This window comes from Ornithorhynchus anatinus, chromosome 20, assembly GCF_004115215.2.
Source record: "Ornithorhynchus anatinus isolate Pmale09 chromosome 20, mOrnAna1.pri.v4, whole genome shotgun sequence".
Lineage (NCBI taxonomy): Eukaryota > Metazoa > Chordata > Mammalia > Monotremata > Ornithorhynchidae > Ornithorhynchus > Ornithorhynchus anatinus.
In genome coordinates, this window is record NC_041747.1 from 5,731,905 (window position 1) to 5,759,462 (window position 27,558).

The window sequence follows — 27,558 nt, forward strand, 5'->3', positions numbered from 1 at the left end:
GTGTGACCCTGGGCAAGTCACTTCTCTGTGCTTCAGCTACTTTATCTTAACATAGGGAATATGAGTATGAGCACCTTGGGTGACATAGACTGTGTCCAACCTGATTAACTTGAATCTACCCCAGCACTTAATACAGTGCTTGGTACATAGGAAGTGGTTAACAGATACCATGGGAAAAAAGGGGTGGGGTTGTTACTGCCACTTAGAAATTGAACGGAGCCCTCACCTGCATTGCGCATTCACTTTGCATCCAAACCCGGGTAACGAGAGGTGGGAGATCTTAATGAGTTGGGAGGGAATATTCTAAAGGGGAAGTTCTTGTCGAGTTGGGTCCCAGCCCAGAGGGTGGGGACTGTTCCAGGAAAAAGGGTACCTCCAAAATGTCATAATGGGATGTAAAGGAAGGCACCCCAACTTAATGGGAAATGGCAAAGGCCAGGAAGAGTTCAGGGCGGGGGAGATGCCCATTAGGTAGCTTTACTGTAGCCTAGAGGTAATGGTAATGCATGTGATTCCAGGGAGAAGCTAACTTCAATGGTGAAGCACCTGATTTGGTCCTCAGGGGCTAATTGAGGCAGCTGGACCTCCGCTACTGTGTGAAGAGTCCCTTAGTGGTGGTGTTTCTGCAACGGCACTGCGGTGCTGGCTAGCGGAGAAGACCTCGGCGTGCAGCAGCCATCAGAGCACGGTAAGGAAATGGGGTTTATTTTCTTGTTGGGGTGTTATTGCTTCGAAGTACCAACTCACTGAACTTCTCATTCCCGAGCCCCTGGCGGAGAATCAAGTTTCGTAATGATACTTCCTTTCCCTGCTGTTTTGGAGTAGTTATCTCCCAGCGTATAGGTGGTCAATCCATGAACTTTCTTCCCAACATTGCCGCCTGTCGGGCTACAGCACGGTGCAGGATTGCCAGAAACGGTTGTGCCTGTGGGTGCGGTGTTGGGCACGGGCTGGATAGCACAACACATTTTTCTTTGCTAGAGATTCTACAAAATAGGAGTGTGCTAAATGGGCCCTTTATACAGATAAAGAATCCTACTTTCCCTTTAGGGTTGAAGAAATAATCCAGATGTCTCATCTTGTGTGTTCTCTTTTTGAATGACTAATATCTGGCCTTTTTGTTGTATTTTGACTCTTCTGAGCTGTGATACATATTGAGGGGGTGGTGATTCTTTGTCTGTGCAGTACACCTCATTAATGGCTCAATCCCAGATCTTGTTCAGAACAAATATTCTAAGTGATGAGCTGTTAAAAGTGTTGTCCCCATTAATTTTGGGGGCAGGAGGCGTGTGGAAATTTTAACCGCAAACAGAGGAGTTGCCCCACGATAATCATCGTTGGGGAAGGGGTTGTGTCCTCTCCACGGAACTTCATGGACCCGGACCTCATTATCAGCACTGTTCGCTTGGTCCCATTGTTCGTTCTACCCCATTGACTATTCTGCTGAGTGAAAGCGAGGTGTGATCCTGCTCAGAGTGGTCTAATGGAAAGAATGTGGGACTTGGGAGTCAGGAGACATGGGTCCTTGCCCCAGATCTGCCCCTGGTTAGCTCTATGACCTAGGGCAAGGCCCTTAACTTCTCAGAGCCTCAGTTTCCTCGTGTGTAAAATAGGGATTAAATATCAATTCTGTTTCCCGCTTAGACTGTGACGTCTTTGTGGGACAGGGACTATGTCTGATCTCATAATGCTATACCTACATCTGCTCTTAGCACATAATAAATGTATTATGTAGTAAATGTCATTTTTTCTAAAGGAGCAGGTGAGCCCGGAGGATCGATTAGGGTCTAAAAGGGGTCATGTCTTGGGTATGTTCTCTACAACATCTGGCAATCCGGAGTCTCCTACCGAATCCCTCGCTTTGCACTGATTCTTCTTATCTAGTTACACTTGTATTTTGGGGAGTGAGTGGATACCTTCCATTTTATATTTCACGCTGGGCTCACTTATCATGCGCTCACTAGGACTTTTCACAGAAGGTGTGTGCAGGATACATGAGGACCTGTATCTGTGTTAGGGACCTAAGGGTTGAGCGGACTGGAACAGCCTATCCACTCCTTTACACTTAGGACCGGCGGCGGCCGTAGCCGAGGCCTTCTCTAGTACAATTACTTATTTATGCATATTAATGTCTGTCTCTCCCCCGTCTAGACTCTAAGCTCTTTTGGGGCAGGAGACATGTCTGCTAATTCCGTTGTATCGTGTTCTCCCAAGTACTTAATACAGTGCTCTGCACATTCATTCAGTCGTATTTATGGAGTGCTTACTGTGTGCAGAGCACTGTACTTAGTGCTTGGGAGAGTGTAATAAAGAGGCACGATCCCTGCCCACAACGAGCTTGCAGTCTAGAAGGGGAGGGAGACACATTAATATAAATAAATTACAGATATGTACGTAAGTGTTGGAGGGCTGGGAGCGGGGAGGAACAAAGGGCGACGCAGAAGGGAGTGGGAGAAGAGGCAAGGAGGGGCTTAGTCTGGGAAGGCCTCTTGGAGGGGAGGTGCCTTCAATAAAGCATTGAAAGAGGAGAGAGTGATTGTCGAATTAGAGGAGGGAGAGCATTCCAGGCCAGAGGCAGGACATGGGCTGGGGGTTGGCGGTGAGATAAGCGAGATGGAGGCACGGTGAAAAGGTTAGCATTTGAGGAGTGAAGTGTGCGGGCTGCCTGATGGTAGGAGAGTATCGAGGTGAGGTAGGAGAGGGCAAGGTGATGGAGCTCTTTTAAGCCAGTGGTGAGGAGTGATTGTTTGAGGCGGAGGTGGATGGGCAACCACTGGAGGTTCTCGAGGATTGGGGTGACGTGTCCTGAATGTTTCTGTAAACCACCTGCACGTAGTAAGCTCTCAATGGCTCTGACACTTGCCAGCTGGGTGACTGTGGGCAAGTCACTTCACTTCTCTGTGCCTCAGTTCCCTCATCTGTAAAATGGGGATTAAATGTGAGCCTCACGTGGGACAACCCGATGACCCTGTATCTACCCCAGTGCTTAGAACAGTGCTCTGCACATAGTAAGCGCTTAATAAATACCAACGTTATTATTATTAGTAGTAGTAATTAATATGATTGATTGTTACCCTGTGACTGCAGTTGTGAAATTGAGCTGTAGAGGGCCTTCACACAATGCACTCCACCGTCTCTCCGGACTTAAGAACGGTCATCCTCTCATCGCTCATCACGGTGATCACGGCCCTTTTGTAGAGGAAATAAAGATTTTACCACCAAAGGAATTTTTGTAAAATCTAGGATGTCATTTTAGCCCAGAAAGCTATTAAAGCTTTATTTTTTCCTTTCTCATACAATTTTGGCATTAATCTTCACTTCTTCTGGGAACTTGGGTTCCTCAGCTTTCTTTTTTGCACTATGTAATATTGTTTATATTATTTAGGGTGCTTAGTTCCCTTCCTGAGTGACACAGATTTTCCCTCCTGAACAACAAGTAGTGTGGCCTAATGGATAGAGCATGGGCCTGGGAATCAGAAGGACCTGGGTTCTAATCCCGGCTCTGCCACTTTCATTCATTCATTCAATCATATTTATTGAGTGCTTACTGTGTGCAGAGCACTTATCTGCCTTGTGACATTGGGCAAGTCATTAACTTCTCTGTGCCTCAGTTCCCTCATATGTAAAATGGGGGTTAAAACCGTGAACCCCATGTGGGTCATGGAATGTGTCCAACCTGATTAGCTTGTAGCTACCCTAGCGCTTAAAACAGTGCCTGGCACACATAGTAAGCACTTAACAAATACCGTTTAAAAAAAGGAAAGCTGTTCTTTGGAGTGGGGTTGGGGGACAGAGGTTCATTTTAATCAATCACTGGTATTTATTGAGCTCTTACTGTGTGCAGAGCACTGTACTGAGCGCTTGGGAACTTGTTAGTCACAGAGTTGTTAGACTAACAGAGTTGTTAGTCACGATCCCTGCCCACAGGGAGCTTACAGTCTGGTGCTCGGACTTCCTCTGTGGCACGATTTCCAGGACAGCCACGATAGAGTGTTCCTGCAGAGATGACGGGGGGAGCCTCAGGCCCGAGGCTTCAGGTCTGAGACCCCACACTTAGAAATCGAGGGGAAGGCCGGTGGCTCACACAGCCCCATTCACACTTTCTCCTCCTTGCCAGCCACATTTCCGCTGGGACATGAGCCATTAGAGAAGCCATTAGATAAGCAGCGTGGCTCAGTGGAAAGACCCTGGACTTGGGAGTCAGAGGTCATGGGTTCCAATCCCCGCTCCGCCGCTTGTCAGCTGTGTGACTTTGGGCAAGTCACTTCACTTCTCTGGGCCTCAGTTACCTCATCTGTAAAATAGGGGTGAAGACTGTGAGCCCCATGTGGGACAACCCGATATCCTTGTATCCCCCCCAGCGCTTAGAACAGTGCTTTGCACATAGTAAGCGCTTAACAAATACCACCATTTAGCGGACAGGGGTCCAGCACATTGCCGAGGACTCAGGACTGGAACTAGAACTCAGGCTGCCTGGATCAGGGTGCTCTAGCCACTGGACCAACAGCAGAGTAGCTCTAATAATAATAATAATAATAATAGTACTTGTTAAGCACTTATGGCCAAGCACTCTTCTAAGAGCTGGGGTAGATACAAGCTAATCAGTTTGGACACAGTCTCTGTCCCACAATGGGCTCCGCACTCTTAATCCCCATTTTTTACAGATGAGGTCGCTGAGGCAGAGAGAAGTGAAGCGACTTGCCCAAGGTCCCACAGCAGACAGGTGGCAGAGCTGGGATTAGAACCCATGACCTTCTGACTCCCAGGCCGGTGCTCTATCCACTACGCCATGCTGTCCAATTACAGCACATCACAGAAAACGTGATCCCACCGTTGCCCAGTTTTTGTTTTTCTTATTAAAGCACAGGCATTTTGTAGAGCTTTCTGATGACACCTTTATTAGCAAGCATCATGAATTAGTAGGAGCCACCCTCTTTTGACTTTCAGACTCTAGACGCAATTACAGCGTGGCGCAGTGGAAAGAGCACGGGCTTTGGAGTCAGGGCTCATGAGTTCGAATCCCAGCTCTGCCACTTGTCAGCTGTGTGACTGTGGGCAAGTCACTTAACTTCTCTGTGCCTCAGTTCCTTCATCTGTAAAATGGGGATTAAGACTGTGAGCCCCACGTGGGACAACCTGATTCCCCTGTGTTTACCCCAGCGCTTAGAACAGTGCTCTGCACATAGTAAGCGCTTAACAAATACCAACATTATAATTGTTGCCAATAGGAGATAGCCACTGGGGCATCTTCATGAACTCCAGGTTCCCTAGACTCTACCAAGCACTTACTACAGTGCTCTGCACATAGTAAGCTCTCACTAAATAGCATTGATTGCTAGACAGCCGCATTTGCCTCCTGAGTCCCAGCAGTGTTTCTTTCGGCATTTCTTTGCCATCGAAAAGGCAAAGAGGAGTGTTACCTCACACACCATCATTCATTTTAGACAAGCATTGCCTCTGCATAAAAGCATGCCTCCGACAGTATGCTTAAGAAGCAAACCTTATCGTCTTCTAAAAAGGAAATTTCTCTCAGATGAAAGAGGTTTCTTGGAGGGCAGTCAGCTTTAAATCTCCTTATTGCATGAGTAGTTGGGAGAGGGCCATTTTTAAACTGTATAAAAAGTCCACTATTTATACCAATGAGGCCCTGTAACTAAGAAATGTTATCCCGGGAAGATTATCGTTTTGTACTTGGACTTGTCAGAGCCAATGGGTTGTGAATTGGCTGCCTGATTTTCTTTTGCTCTAATGCGCTATCGTTTCTGGAGTATTTGAAATCTGGTTAGGTGTTTTCATTTTCACTCCTCTGTGCCATCCCATGAATCTCTGAGATAGACTGCAGTCCTGTTCTCTGATTTTTTTTGAATCAGAGAGTTTCAGATACAAATCAACCCCAAAGCAGTGAAATATAAGCAGTCCACTTCTCAGTTAACTTTCTCACTCGTGGCTTATTGGATTCAGTCAAAGATTTTCTGTTCTGTTCAACCACAGAACAATTGGTTTCTCTCCAGAGATGGTTAGTTGCATTTTATAGCTTTTTTAAAAATGGAATGTAAGAGGTTACTGTGTGCCAGGCGCTGTACTAAGCGCTGGGGTAGATGCAAGCTAATCAAGTTGGGACACAGTCCATGTCCCGCATGGGGCTCATTGATTTAGATTATTTTAGATTTTCTGTTCCGCAAGCTTCCCCCCTCTGCTATTTTCGATGTCTTGTTAGGGTGCTCTGTTTCCGGCGGTCAGGAAGCTGTAATCGGTAGGCTGCCAGGCGCAAGTAGCAATACCCACATCTACAAAGACAAACATCCGAAGAGCCAAATGAAATCCTAATAGCTTCCCTGTGAACAGTGATCCCAGACATTTCCTTTCAGGAAATGGGGAATGGAAAACTGTCCAAATGCATTGTCTGGTTGAAAGGGTGTCTTTGATTGGTCCTTCAAAAATTGGAAATGGCTCCATTCCAACAGCGGAGAGTCATGAAATTTTCCTGGAATCAATAATCCTTTTGCTTCAACGTGGAATAGTAATATTACAGAGCCAATCGTTTCCCCCTTCATCTCCACAAATTGGCCATTCTGCATTAAGCTACTCGAGGGCGGAGATCATGTCCACAGGAGTCAGAGAACCTGGGTTCTCATCTTGGCTCTGCCACTTCCCTGCTGTGTGACCCTAGGCAGATCATTTAATGTCTCTGGGCCTCTGTTTCCACTTCTGTAAAATGGGGATTAAGTCTTCCTCCCTCTGATTTAGACCGTGAGCCTCATGTGGGCCAGGGAGTCTGTCCAACCTGTTTATCTTGTATCTACCCTAGCACTTAGTACACTACTTGGCACATAGTAAATGCCTACTTAGAACAGTGCTTGGCACATAGTAAGCAAATACCGCAATCATAGATTATACCAGTCTTTTTTTTTTTCCTCCTCCCCAGCTCTTTGGGGCACATGCAGTTTTTGGTTTAGATAGTTCTTTAGCTGGCTTTCACATATCTGTCTCTGGATTACTCAGGGGAAAAATATCCAGCCTGCTGGTTGAATGGGTGGTTCTGACCCAAGGGGGTGAAATCAAAATATCTCAGAGCCTGGGGCAGATGAGCTCATAGCATTATCATCACAGAATCTTAATCTGGCACTACTGTTGGGCTTCACAATTTAATTTTCGCTACACTCTCTGTGCTGGATTTCATTAGAAAAATAAAGAATGGGAAATAAAAATAATAATGTCGGTATTTGTTAAGCGCTACTATGTGCAGAGCACTGTTCTAAGCGCTGGGGTAGGTACAGGGTCATCAGGTTGTCCCACGTGAGGCTCAAAGTTAATCCCCATTTTACAGATGAGGGAACTGAGGCACAGAGAAGTTAAATGACTTGCCCACAGTCACACAGCTGACAAGTGGCGGAGCCGGGAGTCGAACCCATGACCTCTGACTCCGAAACCCAGGCTCTTTCCACTGACCCACGCTGCTCAAGCCAGTATTTGAATGTACAGTATCAGGACTGTGGCCTAAAACATAATGGAAACAAACCCCCGCATCACCCCATTGCTCCCCTTTTCTCCTTCCCCCACCCCTAAAACAGGCAGCTCAACCAGTACTTGCTTTTGCATCTATCTCCTACTTAGTGGAAGTCTAATAGATTTTGCTTTTGACCTGAATGATTTCAGAAATGGCTTCAATTTTCCCTTTTGCTCTGGAGGTAGAAATTTTAATCCCTGTTTCAGGATCACAGGCAGTCCTGCTGGTATACAGAAGATCAGGAAAATTCATGTAGGTCTGATTCCCAGGTTTTGTAGAACGGATCAAAATTGAAGGGCCATTTTGCAATATTAAGTACCCGTGCCTAGGCTCTGCTGAGAGCTGAGGTGGATACAGATAAACAGGTGAGACGGGGACCCTGTCCCACATAGAGCTCACAATCTAAGAGGTGGAGAGAACGGGCGTCATATCCATTTTATAGATGAGAAAAGTGGGGATCAGAGAGGTTAAGTTACTTGGCCGGGACAGCAGGCCAGTGACAGAGTTGGGATTAGACGCTAGGTCTCCTGACTCGCGGCTCCAAATTCTGTCCCCTAGGCCATGCTACCTCCCCCTTTCCTCCCCTGGTTCAAGCCTGGATCTCCTGGTGACAGTGGTCACTCCTTGCTTCTCTCCTTTTCTAAGGACTTCTCTAGGATTTCCTCCCCCCACACCAAAAGGTAGGACTCAAAGCCAGATTGCAGTTCTCCCGCAAGATTGGAGGCGGAAGCAGCCTCCAGAGCTGGTGGAATTAATTAATCAGTGGTATTCACTGAGCGCTTCCTCTGTGCACTAAGTGCTCGGGAGAGTACAAGATAATAGAATTAATAGACACGACCTATATCGTGGAAGCCATGGACGAGGTATCTGTAGCGTCCAATTTACCCTGAGTGTCAGGAAGTTCGATAAAGCAGAGTAGGCACTGGGGGAATCTCCAGCGGACTATTATTATTGTCGTTAAGTGCTTACTATGTGTCAGGCACCATTCTAAGCTTTGCGGTACACGCAAGTCGACCATGTCGGACACAGTCCCAGTCCCACATAGAGCTCATAGTCTAAGTTGCAGAGAACTGCTACTGCTGAATTTCCATTTTTCCGTTGAAGACGCCGTGAAGTTCAACAATTTGCCCAAAGTCACACAGCAGGCAGGGTGCACAGCTGAGATTAGAACCCAGGCCTTCTGACCCACCCCCAGGCCTGGGCTCTTTCTACTAGACCGCACTTCCTTCCTAGGTTTTGAACTATTCTGGGTTTCAGACTCTGGGTAGATGTTGATGGATGAGGACCTATCAGCACACTTCTAAACTTAAACATTATTTTGAGCATACTATTGAATGAAAAGTTTTTCACACATTGGCATTACATTGTGTTGAGCTATTCTGCAGAGCAACAACATAAACACTATTTTATTGGGTGGAGAACAAACTAAAATGTAATTTGTGAAGTAAAGACTATAATCTAAATTAAATAATATAGTTTCACAGAGCTCAACTTGCTTCGATATCACATTGTCATTCAAGTCCATGCAATTGTCCTCCCTGTTCTCCCCGTTAACTGATTATAGTCCCACTCTGCACAGTCATCCCTGTAGCCAACAGTCCACACGACTAAGATGATAAGAAAATATATAGCAAACATGAAAACATAAGGAATCTGACTCCCACCTGCATACACTCTCTTCCCCATACACTCACATATACATTCTTTCCCTTCCACAGACATACACACCCCCTCACACACATGGGCACACATTTGCAAACACGTTTTCTCCCTCACACTCCCTCCGTTCACACTTATGCACCCAGGTATACATAAGCACGCGTTCTTTCCCCTCACTCACCCACACCCAATCCCACAAATATATTTTCACCCTCCCATATATGCTAGGCTTGTCCTTGCGCTCTCTGCTTCTCTCTTTCTTTTTCTTTTTTCTTTTCTCTCTTTCCCGACCCGTTCTCTCCCGTGGGGATCTTCCCTCCCCTACCAGCATCCTATTTATTCTGGTTCAGATTGGAGGGGTGACTGTACAGGGGAGTAGTTTGTGGGGTTTCCAATATGAGCAACTGTGGGCGGAGCGGCCACTTTGAACAGTCGCTGTGACAGTAGCCACTCCAACCCAGAGAAGGGAGAGGGGTTGCTGGCGATGTTGGGGCAGGGCAGCTTCAGCTGTCTCTCTCTCTCTCTCTCTCTCTACCAGACAGTGTAGGCAGCATGGCCTAGTGGATAGGGCCCGGGCCTTGGAGTCAGAGGTTCATGGGTTCTAATCCCCGCTCTACCACGTCTGCTGTGTGACCTTGGGTGAGTCAGTTCACTTCTCTCTGCCTCAGCTACCTCATCTGTAAAATGGGGATTGAGCCTGGGAACCCCATGTGGGTCAGGGACTGGGCCCAACTTGATTAACCTGTGTCTACTCTAGTGCTTAGAACAGTGCTTGGCACATAATAAGCACTTAAGTACATTATTATTAAGATACACAGGGTCTAATAATAAGTATGGCATTTGTTAAGCGCTTACTATGTGCAAAGCACTGTTTTAAGCTCTGGGGAGGATTCAAGGTGATCAGGTTGTCCCACATGGGGCTCACGGTCTTCATCCCCATTCTCCAGATGAGGTCACTGAGGCCCAGTGAAGTTAAGTGACTTGCCCAAAGTCACACTGCTGACAAGTGGCCGAACTGGGATTTGAACCCATGACCTCTGACTCCCAAGCCCGGGCTCTTTCCACTGAGCCACGCTGCTTCAGTGGATCCTGTCTTTTGGGCACTCAGAGATGAATGATGGTATTTATTGAGCACCTTCTATGTGCTAAGTGCTGGGGTAGATATAATCAGATCAGACACAGTCCCCGTCCAAAACAAGAATCACAATCACTTTACAGATGAGGAGACGGAGGCCCAGAGAGGTTGTGACCTGCCGGAAGTCACACGACCTTAAAGTGGCAGAGCCGGGAGGAGGGACGGGACTTTTGGGACCTTGTTCTTTATCCTAGGCCATCCCGCCTCCCCTGCAGATCCTATGCGGATCGGTGGATTTTGCACGTGCCTCTTAATGGCGTCTGCCGGAGTGTCCAGATGGGCAGCCCAGACCCGAGATTTCCTATTACCGAGGCTTGGACCCGGGGTCCTTTTCTCCTGTCCTCTTAGGGGCTTCATGTGAATTACAGCCAGAGCCATCCGAAACTTCATCCCAGATACACAACCCAGATGTTCTTTTCCAATAAATCATTCTCTTGCAGGGGGGAAATACTGTAAGCAGTTTACTTTGAGAGAGATGTGAAAGAGCAACAAATCCAACTGAGTAAACAACCCTTTAACGCAGTTTGTGGAATGGTTGGAGGGTGAGACAATTTGTTCACTCTACCACTACTAAGTGGACTTGGGAGAGGTCGCACGATTGCAAAGATGGCTTGCTGCTGGGGAATAAACTGGCGGGCTTCTCAAGCCCTCCAGTCCCTGGAAGGGACAGGTTTTTCCGGTTACTGGGGAAAAGGCAGTGACTTTGAGCAGAGTTTCACTAAAGAAACAAGAAGCAACGTGACCCAGTGGTTAGAGCACTGGGAGTCAGAAGGCCCTGGGTTCTAATCCCGGCTCCACCACTCGTATGCCATTTGACCTTGGACAGGCCACTTCTCTGTGCCTCAGTTACCTCATCTGTAAAATGGGGATTAAGACCGTGAGCCCCTTGTGGGACGTGGACTCCACTACTTGTCTGCTGTGTCACCTTGGGCTAGTCACTTCTCTGTGCCTGTTATCTCATTTGTAAAATGGGGATTAAAGCTGTGAACCCTCTGTGGGACAAGGATTGAGTCCAACCGGGTTAACTTGTATATTCCGCGGTATTTAGTACAGTGCCTGGCACACAGTAAGTGCTTAAAATGTTGTTGTTGTTGTTGTTGTTATTATTGTTATTGTTTTAATGGGGTGGAAGTGGTTAGAGTCACTCTGGTATTATTGGCTCATGGGATCAGGAAGGGAGAGCATCCTACCATTTGGCTTTATTTTCTCTTTGCTTACTAGTCAGTGGCAAGTTTATTAAGGAGGTGCCACAGCAGTGCAAGTTCCTCCAAAGTCAACAAAGGCCAGCTGGAAAATTCCCGATGATACAAATTCACCTTGCTGCTTCGCTTTTGAATTTTTTATATCCTAGTGAGAACTGGCATTTAAACGGAGGGAGAGGCATGATTTATGCTCGATTAACATTTGCCACTGATGCATGTGAATAAAATAAATAGGAGCGGAACTGGTTCTTGATGAAAAGAAGTCCCCTCCCCGGCTGCACAACACTGACAAGGAAGCAAGCCAAAGTTTTTTTTCCAAATTCTGTTGAATCTTCACTGCTGATTCATAACCAACCCAGTTCTTATTAAATGGGTCCAAAATGCTCTCCGGGCTTTGTTGAAACACGGCTTTATGTTTACTCATGACCCTTTATCCCCAAACTGGACTACTTACAGATCTGTGAGACTTTGGCATTGGGAGTTCAGTAGAGCTCCAGGCTCTAGTTCTGCACCCCCTTCGCGATCCTCCTGTGTGTACCCCAACAACTGCAGGGCTGCAGGTAAGGGGATTGCTTTTGTGACAGAGGCGGCCTCTTAAAGTGGAAGAACTGTGCTGCTTGTCCTTTTCGGCCACTGCTAAATGGGTGCTGTATAGGCTCACTGTAACCTACAGTACATAAGAGTACAGTACTTTGACCATTGTGACTTTCTCCAGAACAATTTTCTTGATAATATTTCTATCTGTGTAGCGTTTCTATTTTTCCAAAGGGCTTTCACGTCAGTGATGTCATTTTATCCACACGCTCTCTCTGTGAGGTAGGGAGAAGCAGCTGTTATTAATTCCATTTTACTGATAAGTAAACTGAGGATCAGAGAGGTTAAGAAATGTGTTCTGAGGTCACACAGCGAGCCTATGGCCGTTCTAGGATTAGAACCCAAAGCTTCCGACTCCCACCCCCGTGCTCCTCCGCTAGACCACGCCTCAGAAACTGTAGCCCGGTAGTCTTCAAGTCCTTCGCCAGTGGAATGCTCCCCTTCTCACGTACTGGACCCCTTACCTCGTATACCCCTCCATTCATGCTCCCTTATCACCTTTCACATGCACTCATCCCAACGCCTCCACTTACACACACTCACACACTCAGGGCTGAGCGGCTGACAAAACCCAGATTCTATACTCGTTCAATATCTCAAAGCCTCGAGTTCTCACATCACCTGTCCCTGAACTCCGTTGCTTCTTGCGGCTCCTCTGATTTCCCCAGAACTCTCTCATTTCTTGCCAAAATGATTACTTCACCCTCTGCAGGGCTCTGAAGTGTCCCCCCTTGGGTCAACCGCCAGTGGCTTAGAATGACGGAGCCGATTCAGTCCCTGAGATCCGATGATATTATGGGTCAGGAGGTGATGGCAGTCAATGCTGTCTCAGGTACACATTAAAACAATCCAATTTTTCTCCTTGTTCCCCCATTAGATTGAAAGTTCCCCACTCTCCCAAGGGTTTAGTACAGTACTCTGCCCACGGTAAGTGCTCAGGAAATACCTCTAATTGATTGACTCTGGACAGGGAACCTATCTTTTAATAATTCTACCAGAGCCAACCACCCAGTAGCATGCACTCAATAAATTCTACTACTATTAAAGTGTTCACAAAGGCCTCTCATTTCATAGTGCATAAAAATTCTGTATATTATTCGGATTTTCTTCTGGATGGCTGCTGTGGTCCTGTGGGTTATGCTGACTGCGTTTTTTTTTTTCTCTTGAGATTCAGAACAAGTGAATTCCAGCAGGCTTTTATGACCAATTTCCCAGGATCCAGATATTCCATAATGAGTTCCTTAGAAAACTGGAACTAAATTAATTCAGGCCTTACCGGATGACTAATACTTTAAGGGAGATAAGCCAATTCTCGGTTTCTTAAGGCTTAAGGACAAGGTTCAAAGATTCTGGCAAGGGGCAGAATCAAATAAATATCCATTATTATCCCAAGAAACCCTTCGTGTCGGATTTCCTATTAGGGATTTAGGGAATGGATCTGTATTCCAATCATGGCCCAGTGGAAAGAGCCCGGGCTTGGGAGTCAGAGGTCATGGGTTCGAATGCCAGCTCTGCCACTTGTCAGCTGTGTGACCGTGGGCAAGTCACTTCACTTCTCTGGGCCTCAGTTCCCTCATCTGTAAAATGGGGATTAACTGTGAGCCTCGCGTGGGACAACCTGATTACCCTGTATCTATCCCAGCGCTAGAACAGTGCTCTGCACCTAGTAAGCGCTTAACAAATACCGACATTATTAAATCGAGTGTGTGGGATTCGAGTCTTTGGTGATTTTTCTGAAGAGAGACCAGGTATTTTGCCACATCACCACTAGGGGGCAGGGTAGATTCGCACAAATATTGGCAATTTTGGGGTGTTTTTTTTTTGAGGGGCGGCGGGGGCGAAATAGAAACATTATTAAAGTAACAGTTCAGTATAAGCAGGCGTGAGATGCCATTTTTAATTTAATACCTTGCTTTTTCTTTTCCTTTAACCAAAATCCTGCCCCTCGAAAGCCTCCCGGCCCCCCTTCACGCAGCAAGAGGTTGGAAGCAATCAGACATTTTAATTGGTTTTTAATCATCATCTTCTGATTAACGGCAGCTCTTTTTAAGATGCAGAGCTGTATTCACAACTAGGAGTCGGTAATAAAGGACAGGAAAACAAGGCTATCTAATGGCTCCATGAGATGCTTTTGAAGGTTGAAACGTGCTTTCAGAACCACTAAAAATGAGTAATTTGTGGCGTTTCAGTTTGCTAAAGTGGGAGGTGGGAGGTTAGGAGAGACTAGAGTTAGATCTTTCTGCCTGAAGAAAAAATGTCTCTTTTTTTTTTTTAAAAAAAAAGAACAAAAAGTTGACAGTAATGAAAGATCAGATGCTCTTTAACATTATGGAACGGCGGTCTACAAAGCTTCAGCTGCTGTGCATTAAAAACTACAAAACCCCAATCTTAATCCTGAAAGACATTAAAAGAATTATAACGTTTGGTTTCAAACGTGACAGTGTAGGATTTAAAGCCTTTGATCTAAGAGTTTACCAACCCAGGGAGCTTAATAACTGCATGTGATTCCATTATTATTAATTTTTTATGGCATTTGTTAAGCGCTTACTATTTGCCAGGAACTATACTGAACACTGGGGTAGATACGAGCTAATCAGATTGGACACAGTCCCTGCCCCACATAGGGCTCAGAGTCTCAATCCCCACTTTACAGATGAGGTATCTGAAGCACAGAGAAGTGTAGTGACTTGCCCAAGATCACCCAGCAGACGAGTGGCAGAGCTGGGATTAGAACCCGGTCCTTCTGACTCCCAGGCTTGTGCTCTATCCACTAGAACATGCTGCTTCTAAGTAGCTTTCCCTTAGTGGTTGACAATGTCCTTGAAATGGTGTGCTATTCAGAGGGAAAACACCATTTAACCCTTCCCAGCTTCAGCAAAGAAAACCCTTTACCCTTTGAAATCCTTCCAAATGCCTTTGTATGTGTGTGTGTGTATATATATATAAAAATATAATACCACACATGCATATATATTTCCAAGATCTAAACAATGGCTTCTTCAAGGGTGTACCATTCTCCTCTGAGTGAGAACTGAAAGGCATATACTTAACTGCACTCATGCAAGAGGCTCTTTTGGATGAACAGTCTGCTCATGTTTCAAAATCTCAAATTTGAAGCCAACCCCTTCAAGATGAGAAAATCGTGAGCTCCCCTGGATTAAAGAAACCTTCAAAACCCTCTGGGCCAACCTCCCAGTAGCAGAATAAGTGGGAGAGGAGTCAGAGGAGATCACAAAGGAGATTAAGTGATGGAAAATCAGAAAGAATGGGAAAAAAGTCACAGAAGCAGCAAAATTGGTTGCACAGTGCCTTTGGCCAATCTGTTTAGTGTTAAAAATTATTCTAGTAAAATTCGTATCTAAAATGGTCAGGAAGCAAAAATTGCAGATATAATTTATTAAAGTAGAAATAAAAATAAAAAAGCTGAGAAAATGTTAAGTTGCCTGGTATAAATCAGTTTTTCTAGACCAGTGAAGGTACAGCAAGGGAAGAAGGGAAAAAGGACCTGGGGAGGGAGGAGAGGAGGCAAGAAGGGAAAGAAGAGTAAGAAAGAAGCAGAAATGTCAGAAAAGCATCTAAGCCATTACAGCCAAAACGGTGGGAGTGGAGAGGAAAATAGGTGAAGGGTAATTGGGAGTACAGAGTTGTTTTTGAAGGTTGGAACTGCCATAGGCTTCATGGTGTCGGGAGACAGCTGTAGAGTTAAAAGACACTCAGTTTGGGAATGCAGCAAGAAGGATTTGAAGACTAGAGAAATCAGAGGAAAATGTAGGAATCTTCTCATCACCTTTAGAGCCCAGAGAGCATAACATGCAAAGGTGGGGCAAGTTTCAAGAGTGTAAGGGAAACAAAATATGAAATGAGAAATGACCAATTCTGATGAAATAGGTTAAAATTTTTTTGTATCTATAAGCTCTGACTTTCCCGCTATGCTTTCCAGCCCATTTCTTTCCCCTTTAAGATCAACCCCCCCCCCCCCCCCCAATTTAATCCAATGCTCAAAATGTCCGCCGATGTTGGTTGTGTCATCCGGGAGCACGTGAAGGGCCATGAGAAATGTTTTTTGAGAAATGCCAAACTAGGACCTTCTGCAGACAAAAGGAGAGAGAATAAGGACCAGTTTGTGTTGGCAGGGAAAGATCTTGGGAAATAATTTTCAGATAGAGAGCATTAGCACTTGATTGCTATCAGTGGTTGACTATGTAGTTTCCATTTATAATGGGTTCCACGATTTCCTGAGCTCGGCACCCGCTGAACTCTGCTTTGATTTTTCTGGTTTTGAAGGAAACCACAGCCTCAAGTGGAAAGATGAGTGTGCTCGGTCTTAAATCGAAAACATGCCTCCCTACCAAACCTTTGGTCTGGTTTTCCTTCGGAACCATAAACCCCTGACTGCTTTGAATAGGGCTCACCTGAAAGTCTATTTAGTTGCCATTGTTTTTACGAGATGTTCTTCCCCTTTACTCTATTTATTGCCATTGTTCTCGTCTGTCCATCTCCCCCGATTAGACTGTAAGCCCGTCAAACGGCAGGGACTGTCTCTATCTGTTGCCGACTTGTTCATCCCAAGCGCTTAGTACAGTGCTCTGCACATAGTAAGCGCTCAATAAATACTATTGAATGAATGAATGAATGAATGAAGTCGTTCCCGTTCCTGATTCTAGACCAAATTTCCAGTGGGTGAGGATGCCAAACTAACCTGGCCTGCCTTTGTTCCCTCCAGTTTTCACTCGCCTCTAGTCACGTTCATAAACTCCTCTTCATTAGGCTCTAGGCTATAAACTCGTTACAGGCAGGGAACATGTCTGCTAATTCTGTGGTATTGGACTCTCCCAAGCGCTTAGTAAAGTGCTGTGTACATAGTAAGCCCTCAATAAATACTATTGATGGATTAGGCTGTCAGGCCCCGGGCTTATTGTTCCTGGGATTCTGGGAATTTCATTCATGGAGGACAGTTCAAGCAATTACTTAGTACAGAGGCTTCCTTTATTTATCATTTGAGACAAGATTCCTTCAGGCAAATTCAGGAAGAGCTGATGAGCTCAGACCAATCAAATGGTAATTAAAGTTTAATTTTCCAATTGCAGCAGTTAATTTCTCCTGTTCCCTGCCCAATGTACTTTCATTTAACATTTTTTTTTTTGATAATGCCAGTCAGGGAGGCTTTGTGAATTTAATTTCTCCCTTTTAATCTCCATCGAATTAATTTATGTGAGATCTAACCTCGGGTGGATGGAAGCACTTCAGTCTCTTCATGATGAAGAAATTACTGTATGATAAGCTTGTTGTGGGCAAGGAATGTGTCTGTTTATTGCCATATTGTACTCTCCTAAGCGCTTAATACAGTGCTTTGCCCACAGTAAGCATTCAGTAAATGCAACTGAATGAATGAACGAATGATCTTCCTGGAACTACACATCTACTAGGGACTTTTTTTTGATCTGTAATTGACCCGTGGCAATCGATTCAACATTAATAAAAACAGAGGCCACGCCTCGTTAATAATTGTGGCATTTAAGTACTTCCGTACGCCAAGCGCTATACCGGGGTAGAAACAAGGTAATCGTGTCGGGCACGGTTGCTTGTCGCACCTGGAGCTCTCAATCCAAATAGGAGGTATAACATATTTAATTCAAATTTTGCAGATGAGTAAACTGAGGTTTAGAGAAGTTAAGTGACTTGCCCAAAGTCTCACAACACATCTTATTTCACAAAGATGACACAGTGATGATTTGCGATCTGGGCATAGAAAATCTTATCTGTTACATTCCACTGCTGTTAAGTCATTTAATATTGACAGTGGATAAATTGTTCTGTTTGAAAAAAGGCTTCTCGTCGTTCAAGGATCTTTAAAAAAAAAAAACAAAACAATTCTCCAAGCAATGCTATAAATTAACTCCTGGGTGGATTTGACTTTGGTTGAGATTTTGTCTTGAGTGAGGGGCATGACGATGGATCATGAAGTGGCTTGACTCCCTGATCTAAATCACAGATGTGAATAGAAAGCAAGGTGGAATTCAGCTTGTTGAGGACAGGGAATGTGTTTATCAACTCTGTTGGGCTGGACTCTCCCAACTGCTTAGTACAGTGCTCTGTCCACAGTAAGCACTCAGTAGCATTCATTGATTGAGTCTTTGGATGGGGAAAGGCAGGCATCTTTTGACTGTCTTCCCCTTTCCCAGTTTATTGTTTCAGATTGGAAAACTCTTTTCCTTTTGATTCAGCACCTTAATGGGGAAGAGAAAAGTTGGGACGTAGATTTGGCAGGAGATTTGGTAGGTTTAAAGCTTTAGAAGTTTGAGGCTCTGCAGTAAGGGAATCATTTTGTAAAAAATTCACAGAGGCTCAACATGGCCCTTTCAGAGTGGGAATAAGCCTAAACAGTTTCTGGCAATTTCATTCAAAATCAGGATAGTTTAATCATGTGAAAAGTAGCTGTCATCGGTCTCTCTCACAGCCCAGATAAATTGGGCTATCAGGGATGGGCATAGCGTCTAACTGTTTTGAATAATTATAAATTTTTGTTCCAAGTAGAACGAATCCACTTAGTTGAAAAGGATTTAGCTTTCCAGCTGCAACCTCAAAAATGAACAAGGCAGCTCATGATCAGAGATGCCAGGCTCAAATATAATTCGTACCAACCTCAGGCTAAATAATAACTCTCATCACTGATTTGCTATCTTACCTTAGAGAGAAATAGAAAGGAAAATAGTTAAAGGATCTATTTGGTTAATAGCATTATTATGGTATTTGTAAAAATGCTGACCATATAGTAAGGATTAGGGTGATGCTTAGTATACCAAGCATTAAACACTTTTGCTATATTTGTTTCCAAATAGGTGGTGGCTTACTCATCATCACCTACATTTCCTCAGAGCTTACTTTATCTAGAACATTATCCAGTGTTCTAGGCATTCCAAGAAAGTACAGAGAAAACAAAAATATAGTCCCTGTCCTCAGTAAATTAAGTAATTGTGGTACCTATTAAGCACTGACTATGTGCCAAGCATTGTACTAAGCAGTGGGGTAGATGTGAGAACCAGATTGGATGCAATCTGTCCCACATGGGGCACTAAATACTAAAATGGATGCTGGTCATTGGGCTAATAAGCATCACTGGTCCAATTAGATTGCAAACTGAAGTAGCATGACTAAGTGGTATTTTAAAAAGAGTAAAATTAACCACCCATAAAAGACCAAGGCACCATATCATTGAGTCAAAAGTTATTTTTTTTCCCTTGAATTCTCCTGATAATTGCTTTAATTTTCTACTTTATTCTCCTAGCGTAAATCTGGCCAGAGAGAAATTACTGACAGACCAGGCTATTTAAGTTCAGTCTGAATTTACAAAACATCTTTGATGCTGGAATCATTTAAAAGTGATGGGAAAAATAATTTAGAAGATAATACTGAATAGGGTAGAGAATCACTGATGAGGCTACAAGTTAAATGCAGGAGTTTTTTTCATTTCTAATTTCTACCCATCTCTGCTAGTTGTATAGGAACAGAAAGTAATCCAACAGTGAAAGCAAATGGAGAATAAGTAAAAGGAAAGTTCAGAATTAATTCAAGTCTCAAAATTACCATGGACAGCAATTAAATTTTTCTGAAAGGATTTGATTTCCTAATCTCAGGTAGCCCTGGTAACTCAAGAAGTAAACTATGAGGAGAAACATCCTTTCACTATTTCTGCCTCAGTGGAAACAGGGAGTTCAAGTAGTAATGTTTATTGGGCACTTACTGGGTGCAGACCACAGTACCAAGCTCTGGGAAAGAATTCAGAGGTGGAAATTACACACTGTCCCTGGCCCTCAAGGGGCTCACAATCTAAGACTATAAAGCCAGGGCCTAAGGACTGGCTGCGGACACATAAGGAGCACTGAAACAGTAAAACACAATATAAAACACAAGACAAATACACAGAGATGAGAAAACAGAAAGGAAAACAGAATTTTAGGCTCCTGTAGCTCAGAGTCAAAGTCACACCCGCAGCCCTGGTGACCACTGGTCGCAGAAATCTGGGGAAAAGTTTGGAATAATTTGCACATTTCCCGTGTCCTGTCATTGGAGCTCCCTTGTTTTTAACTCTTCCGCTTCTGATTCACGTCTTCCCCCTGCTTGGAATACCAAACCATGCCCCCCCCCCCCCCCCAAGCATCCCTTGATTTATCACAAGCAGCAACTGCCAAATAAAATATGAGCAGCAGGCTGGGCAATTCCGTATGGTCATGTTCCCTGATAGATTTTGTATTGCACTCTCCCCAGCACTTAGTACAGTGCTATGCACACAGTAAGCATTCAGTAAATGCCACTGATTGACCAGCACCACTTAATAGTTAGCTATGGTGTTGGTTGAGCGCTTACTATGGGATGTGCTCTGTGCTGAAGTGAATACCGAATAAGCGAGAGCTATTCTGAATAGAATATCCAGGTTCAGTAAATAAAAAAAGGTAGGGAACCTTAGCTCCCGGGGGAGTCTGTCTGGGGTAAGATGCACATTTAAGAATACATAAATCTATATACATCGTAAAGCTGCCCTACATGTTAGCGTCTAGCGAAGTGAACCTGCTACCTGTCTTCACCAGGTTTGAAAATAGCTCTCCTTTTATGAAACAACTCTCATTGCCACTCTTGGTGATGGAGATTTAAATCATCTGAAAGGAATGTGACTTTTTTGTTTGACAAAGCAGCAGTATACAGATTACCTGAATCCATCTTATATCCGTCTTTAAAAAAAAAAAAAGAAAAAATCTGGAAAGCATTAAGAGGAATTTGCATACCATGCCATATCTGCATAAAAGGATGTAAAATATCTTCCAAATAACTAAAAAGGAGGATCAACTTAATCCTAGCATGAAAGGAATTATGATTGAAGGCAGCTGAAATAAATCTCTTCCAAGGGACGTCTCCAACTCTGTCCAGAGACACTCCCTTAAAATTCTAAAGCGCTCAGCAACTCGGCAGATAGAACCCAGAGACAAACCGCGCAACAGTTTGCATACAAACGTTGCATGCTGCAGTCTGGGGGACAGGCCACATGAGTTACCGGGCACAGAGTGACTAAAACACAGCTTCGCCCAAGGTCGGCTTGTCTCTCAAAAATGATGAGTCCTTTTTCTGATGCCAGTCAATAGGGATGGAGGTGGGGAGGCTTGGAAATGGCTCAGCGTCTCCCCCCAAAACAATCCCCCTGAAGTTCAGACATCTAACTGAGGGTTTTTTTGTTTTTGTTTTTCTGAGTGAATGCTTGTGGACTTCATTACCTCTTCCAGCCATCACCATATGCCTCCACAGTTTTTCTTTTTTCCAGCTTTTTTATTCCACGTCACCTATCCTTTTTATCTTTTCCCAACCCTCTCTTCTCAGCCCTTCAATCTCTCTTTCACTGTCTCTCTCTCTCTTTTTCTCAGTCTCTCACTTGCTCACTTTCTCAGTTTCATACAAACACCTCTCCCCCCCCGCCTTCCCCCTCCAACTGCTCTTTTGTTTGGTTGGACCATTCGTATCACAGATGCAAAAATGGGTAACATACCAGTGGTTTTCTTTTAAATTTCAAAGGGCTAATTCACTATTAAACCAACACACACTCTCACAAGTTTCCTAGAGTTCTGTCCAATAAAGATGTACTTCTTGGAGGATTGTGAAGCTAGATGAAGTGACAGTCCTAGTTACATGATCTGAAATGTTGAGTTAAAAGATGTTTCATTTATGAAAGAGCTATTGATGATCCAAGACATTACTCTTGGAAAAGAAACGGTGATGCAAAAGCTCTTGGCAATTACTATTTCACAGCTGAAGCGAACTTTATTCTGGATTATAGCTGACCATATTAGGAATGAGCTTTCATCTGCATGTAAGGACACTTCGGGATATTTGATCTCCATATGCTCTTGTGTCACCATATTGGCTAATGGAAGGGAAGATCAAGATGGGTGGTAAGAGAAGCCAAAGAAAAGAATGTGAAATGAAATCTGTCCCTTTCACCCTATTTCCAAGGGGAAAAGGAGAAAAGTTTGACTTTTCAATCCAAGCAGCACTAATATTGGCATTGTTAAGTAAAGTACAATTATTATTTGTATTATTTGAGATTCTCAGAAACTCTTGCATTCAAGAAACATTTAGTTTGAAATATGGGATGGTGATGCCTTTAGATATTTCAGGATCGGCTAATCATGGAAGTCATTTCTTAACCTTTATTTTTTTAGTTGTTCAATAGCCATTTTTGCATGGTACAGGGCTTCAGATGTTAAACAGAGTTACAGAATCCACCCTTGGCTTATTGGTCGTAATTATACCTTTCATGATGTCCCGCTTATGTAAGGAGTGCTCTCTGCTTAAATCGAGCAGAATGGAGTTCAAGCACATTAGGGTCAGTTGGCACCAACGGGAAGGAGTTTCCCTGATTGACAGCTGGAGCTGGAGGTTCTGGGCATCTCCCGCTCACTCTGTTGCCAACTGCCCTTCAACATGGGAAAAGATGATCAGCTGTTTCTAACGTGGGGCCTCCAAGCTTAGACTCCAGTTGGATGGGGAACTACTGGACTCTTATTTGCCCATCTCCTTGGATCGGAGGAGATTCCTATCATATGAAGGCCTACGTCTGGTGAGGAGGGCTCCTTGTCCCTGGAGAGGTGCATGGATCAATAGGAGATGGTTATGACTGGGAACACCACCCAGCCAGGGGTGATTGAACCTCTCCCCACTTCCCACCTTCCATCCATTGGAATGAAGGGGAGGCCGAGAATGGAAGAGCAGTGTGGCCTAGTGGAAAGGGTGCCGGCCTAGGAGTCAGAAACTTGGGTTTTAATCCCGGTTCTGCCATTTGAGTGCTGTATGACCTTGGGCAAATCACTTTACTATTCTAGACCTCAGTTACTTCATCTGTGAAATGGGGATTAAGACTGTGAGCCCTTTGTAGGACAGGGAAGGTGTCCAATATGATTATCTTGTATGTACCCCAGTGCTTAGTACAGTGCCTGGCACATAGTGTTGAAAAAATTCCATTAAAAACAAGTCTTCAAATGAGGGGAGGGAAGTATGTTCTCTTCCCTGTGAGCAAAACTACAGGAAGGGGGATGAGCCAAATAGTGGATAATTGGACTGATGGGAATTACATTTACTTAGAATGCCTTTTAGGGAGGAAGAGATGGCAACCAGAACAACAACAACAAAAAATGGATGATTGTAGTCTAAACCCAATTTCACGATTCGACCGACTCCATTCATCCTGTTGTATTTTGTCCACTGGACGAGAGGAATGTTTCTTCTCTTCTGCAGATAAAGACTCTGCTGTCCCTTCCACGTATGAAAAATAAATATGAAAAATGCATTTGTAATGTACAATGAATGCCCAGTTTTTACTTTGGGCCTCAGATAATCATTTTGCTGATGCTGAGCCCTTTTATTTGACTACCGTTAACCTAAAGCAACACATGAAGCTTGGCCAACTTGGAGCCAATAAAAGCAGGCTCTATCTGTTTAGTACATATAAAAAAATTTTCCTCTCCTAAAGAACTCTGGCCAGTTAGACTGCAGGGGCCGGGGATAGCATTAGTATTTTTGCAGGCACGTCTTGGGGAGGGTATTTCTGGCTTGTTGGTTCCCTGCTGGGGAAGCACTTAAATGAGGAGACTGAAAAGTGAACAGATTTGAGCCCCCCAGCTTTAGTAATGCAAAAGAGTGGGCTCTTTGAGTCAAAAATTATAAGGGACCTCCAGAATACGGAACCATCCACATTGGTTAGGATTGATTGCCAGGTATTCCACTAAATCAGGTCTGCCGGTCGTGCTAGGAAAAAAAATTTCTTTTCCCCTTTATTGGCAAGGTGAGCAACCAGATGCATGCTTCCCTGCTGTGGAACGATGGAAAGAACATTTATTGATTTACCCCATCCTCAGCATTTATGCATGTAGACATATTCGATTGAACATTCAGTTTGATTCATTTTGATTCTCCTGCTCACAAATATTTCCATACGTGCTGCCCCGACTAGAGTGTAAGCTCCTTGAGGGCAGGGAACTTGTCTTCTGTTGCTCTTCCCAAGTGCTCAGTTCGGTATATCACATCTAGTAGGCCATTAATAAATACCATTTCTACTTCAAAATTGGGCAGTAAGTTCACTGTTGAAGAAAATGGTCTGTTGATTGGGCAGAACTAAGTCAACGCTGGGGAAGCAGAGAGTAGTCTTAAAACGCTCAGATTCTCTGACCTCTTCAATTACACTTTGGCGGTAAATTAAAAGTCTGAAAAAGCGCATTCATATTTGAAGTCCTGGTGGTGTGAGACATAACTAGATCTCCACCTGACCATGCAGAGCAGAGTGGTCTAGTGGATAGCGCATGGGTCTGGGGGCCAGAAGGGCCTGGGGGCCAGAAGGACCTGGGTCCTAATCCCAGCTCTGCCCCGTGTCTGCTGTTAGACCTTGGGTCAGCCACTTAACTTTACTGGGCCTCAGTTACTTCGTCTGTAAAATGGGGATTAGGACTACGAGTCCCATGTGGACGGGGACTGTGTCCAACCTGATTATCTTGTATCTACCCCAGCACTTAATGTAGTGTCTGACACATAGTAAACACTTTACAGATACCATAAAAAGCAAAACAAAACCAAAAAACCCAACAAAACCCCAAAGGGACTAACGGCAGAATAAAAGAGATACAAGACAACAGTCCAATTTCAAGTGCCCAAGGTAAACAAGTGTTGGCCCATGCATAAGCTTTCAATTTCATAAGGAAGTTAAAGAAGAAATCCATTTTCCAAGGGTCATCATTCCTCTTGATTGGATTCATCTCGGTTGGGTCTGCTTGCTCGGGAAGGTCGAGACAGTCCTTGTTCCTGACCGCCTTGCCCTGCTGCCTTCCTCAAGCCCACACTCAGCTGCAGCGGAAGAATCACTCAAGTGATTCTAAACCCAAATTTAGGACATATAAAAGTGATGAGGGAGTTACAGTATAAATGGGGAGCGATGACTAATGTTCCACGGTTTGTCATTTTTCTGGACATCACTAATCTTTTTGTACCTTCGATTCTCTAATTCCTCATAAATATTTATTTTAAATTTCTCTTAGGCTGGTGGAACTTTTATGAACATAGTGTCTGAAGAATCTAAATGTAAAGAATACAATTAAACCTCATTAACTTGACATAATTTATTCCAGGTTGCCATTTCGACCTTAACTATATAGGGTTTTCTTAGTTGTTTTCTATGCTTACTGAGAAATTCCAGCAGAAAATTGGTTTTTATTGCTCTACAGAAATTGGTTAGATAATTAGAAGCTATTTTTGATTCCGTCCCGAGTAACACTGTAGGGTGTTAATTCAGTTCAGAAATCACATGCAAATAGAAACTCACCGTGTTCTTTCCTAAAGAATGTAATGAGTGATTTTCTCTCTCTCGATACCCCCTACATTCCCTTTTTTTTGCAGGATGAACCCAAAGGGGCGTGATCGAGTTGGCAAAATCAGGAGTTACCTTAAAAGCTTCATTGACCTGTTGCCCAATCAAAACATGTTTTATAGAGGGCTGGACTTCGCTTTAGTGTTAATGGGCATTTGCTGTATTTATTGACTTTCAAAAAACCGTACTGTTACTTCTACCAAAAAATAAAAAAAAGGATTGTTATGATCTCTTCCTTATGCTCATTTATTACAGAGGAGCTTTTCTAAGGCTGTTCAGTTTTCTAAGACTATTTCAAGACTTCTCTGACTTTCTAAGCTGTGTTTTTTGTTGGGTTTTTTTTTTGAAATAACATTCTGCTTAGCACGCAGGTGGCTTTGTTAGACTCAAGTAGGGCAAGTAGCAGGTAGTGTAAGACTTTAAGTTTGGCAGTTAGAGCTGATGCGCTGAAGTGTCTGGACTCGAGCATCAAATTAATGTATGCAGAGGACAATTATTTTAAATGCACAAATGACAAATATTTAATTTTAATGAATAGTCTTTTTTTGGTATTTAGTTAAATTATTTAAGTACAGTAGAAATATTTATTGAACATTTTCTATCTGAGAGCCGCCGAGGTAGATCTACAATAATGAGATGGGACATAATCCTTGGCCACAGGCCTTACAGTCTGAGGGGCATTTTATTCTTCATTTTAAAGATGGATAAACTGAGAGGCACAGAGATGTTAAATGACTTGGTCAAGATCACTTATCAGGCAAGTGTCGGTGCCTAGACTAAAACTTGAGTTTCTTGATTCCCAGTCCTATGTTCTACCCAGCAGACCATGCTGCCATCCTAATAGTTAACTGTGTTGGGCTTTTTTTTTTTTTTACATTTTAAAATATATATTTATGTTGCTTTGGTCGAATGTTTTGAATCTTGGAAGCCCACAGTTGCGCTCGACCCATCTGCTTTAGATTGTAAACTAACAACGTGTATCGGTTTTCTTTGCTTGCACAACTCCTAACAGTGGTAGGATTAATGCATATCACTTAATGATTTCTACATACAGACACACACACTCCTTTGGCCTGTCATGTTTCTGAGCTTCCAAAGCCTTCCAAAAATCACAGCTCCGAGTCCTTACCCCACTAAGTTTTCATTTCTCCTGTTCCCTCTCCCTTCCGTGTCACCCCTACACATGGACCTGTACCCTTTAAACACTTGCTGCTGACCCCACCCCCAGCCCCACAGCACATGTGTACAGACCCCTCATTTATTTTAAATGTCTGTCTCCCACCCTAGCGTGGAAGCTCCTCGTGAGCAGGGAACACGTCTCCCAGTTCCATTATACTGCACTTTTTCAGGCACTTGGCACAACACTCAGCACACAGTACGTGTGCAATAACTATCATTTGATTGATGTACATGAGTTTTGCTCAAAAAGAGCAGCTCCTTTCTCGACTGCCATGTGCCATCGCGGCCAGACTCTCCAGCTGTGATCGTTTTCACATTCCCAACTTGATCTAAACTATTGGAAGAAAATCTCTTGGGTTTCATTAAACAAACCAACCTGAATCTGCTGAAAATAAGCTTTATTGTCATCTCTTTCACGAGTGAACAAAATCCAGCTCAAACTGAGACTTTTTTTTTCTTTTTGCAGTGCAGATTTTAGTAGGAGAAACAAGTGATTTCCCTTGGACCCCTTCAGGCCTTGGGTGTGTTTGTGCAGCGGGGTTGGAGGGTGGGGGAACGATCGAAGAAGTTTGAAATGAAAGGGCTGAACTGTAAAAATGATCTGGCAGCAGGTTTCACCTCGGTCCCCAAGGCTTCTCTGGTTGCTTGTAGCGTTATAACAGCCTGAGGTTTTTTTGGTTTTTTGTCTCCTTATTCAGCGCATGGGGCCGTAAGGATATTTCTGTACTTTTCCCTCTAGACCAAACTACTGCACAGAATGTCTGGAGAAAGAGATTCAACCCCTTGCAGACATTCCCGCATCAAACTTTCCTGCCGAAAAGCCAGCCGCAGGACTGTAGGACACAGTTCAGTGGTAGAAAATGAGAAACCCAGAATTTGTCCATAT

At 44.0% G+C, this 27,558-nt stretch overlaps 1 long non-coding RNA gene across 1 annotated transcript; it reads left to right on the top strand.

Moving 5' to 3' along the window:
* On the top strand, nucleotides 1-25,721 carry LOC114805822. Its single transcript, XR_003753850.2, has 2 exons — nucleotides 1-688; nucleotides 25,523-25,721. It is a non-coding gene; the product is annotated as an uncharacterized LOC114805822 (long non-coding RNA).
* The last annotated feature ends 1,837 nt before the right edge of the window (nucleotides 25,722-27,558 follow it).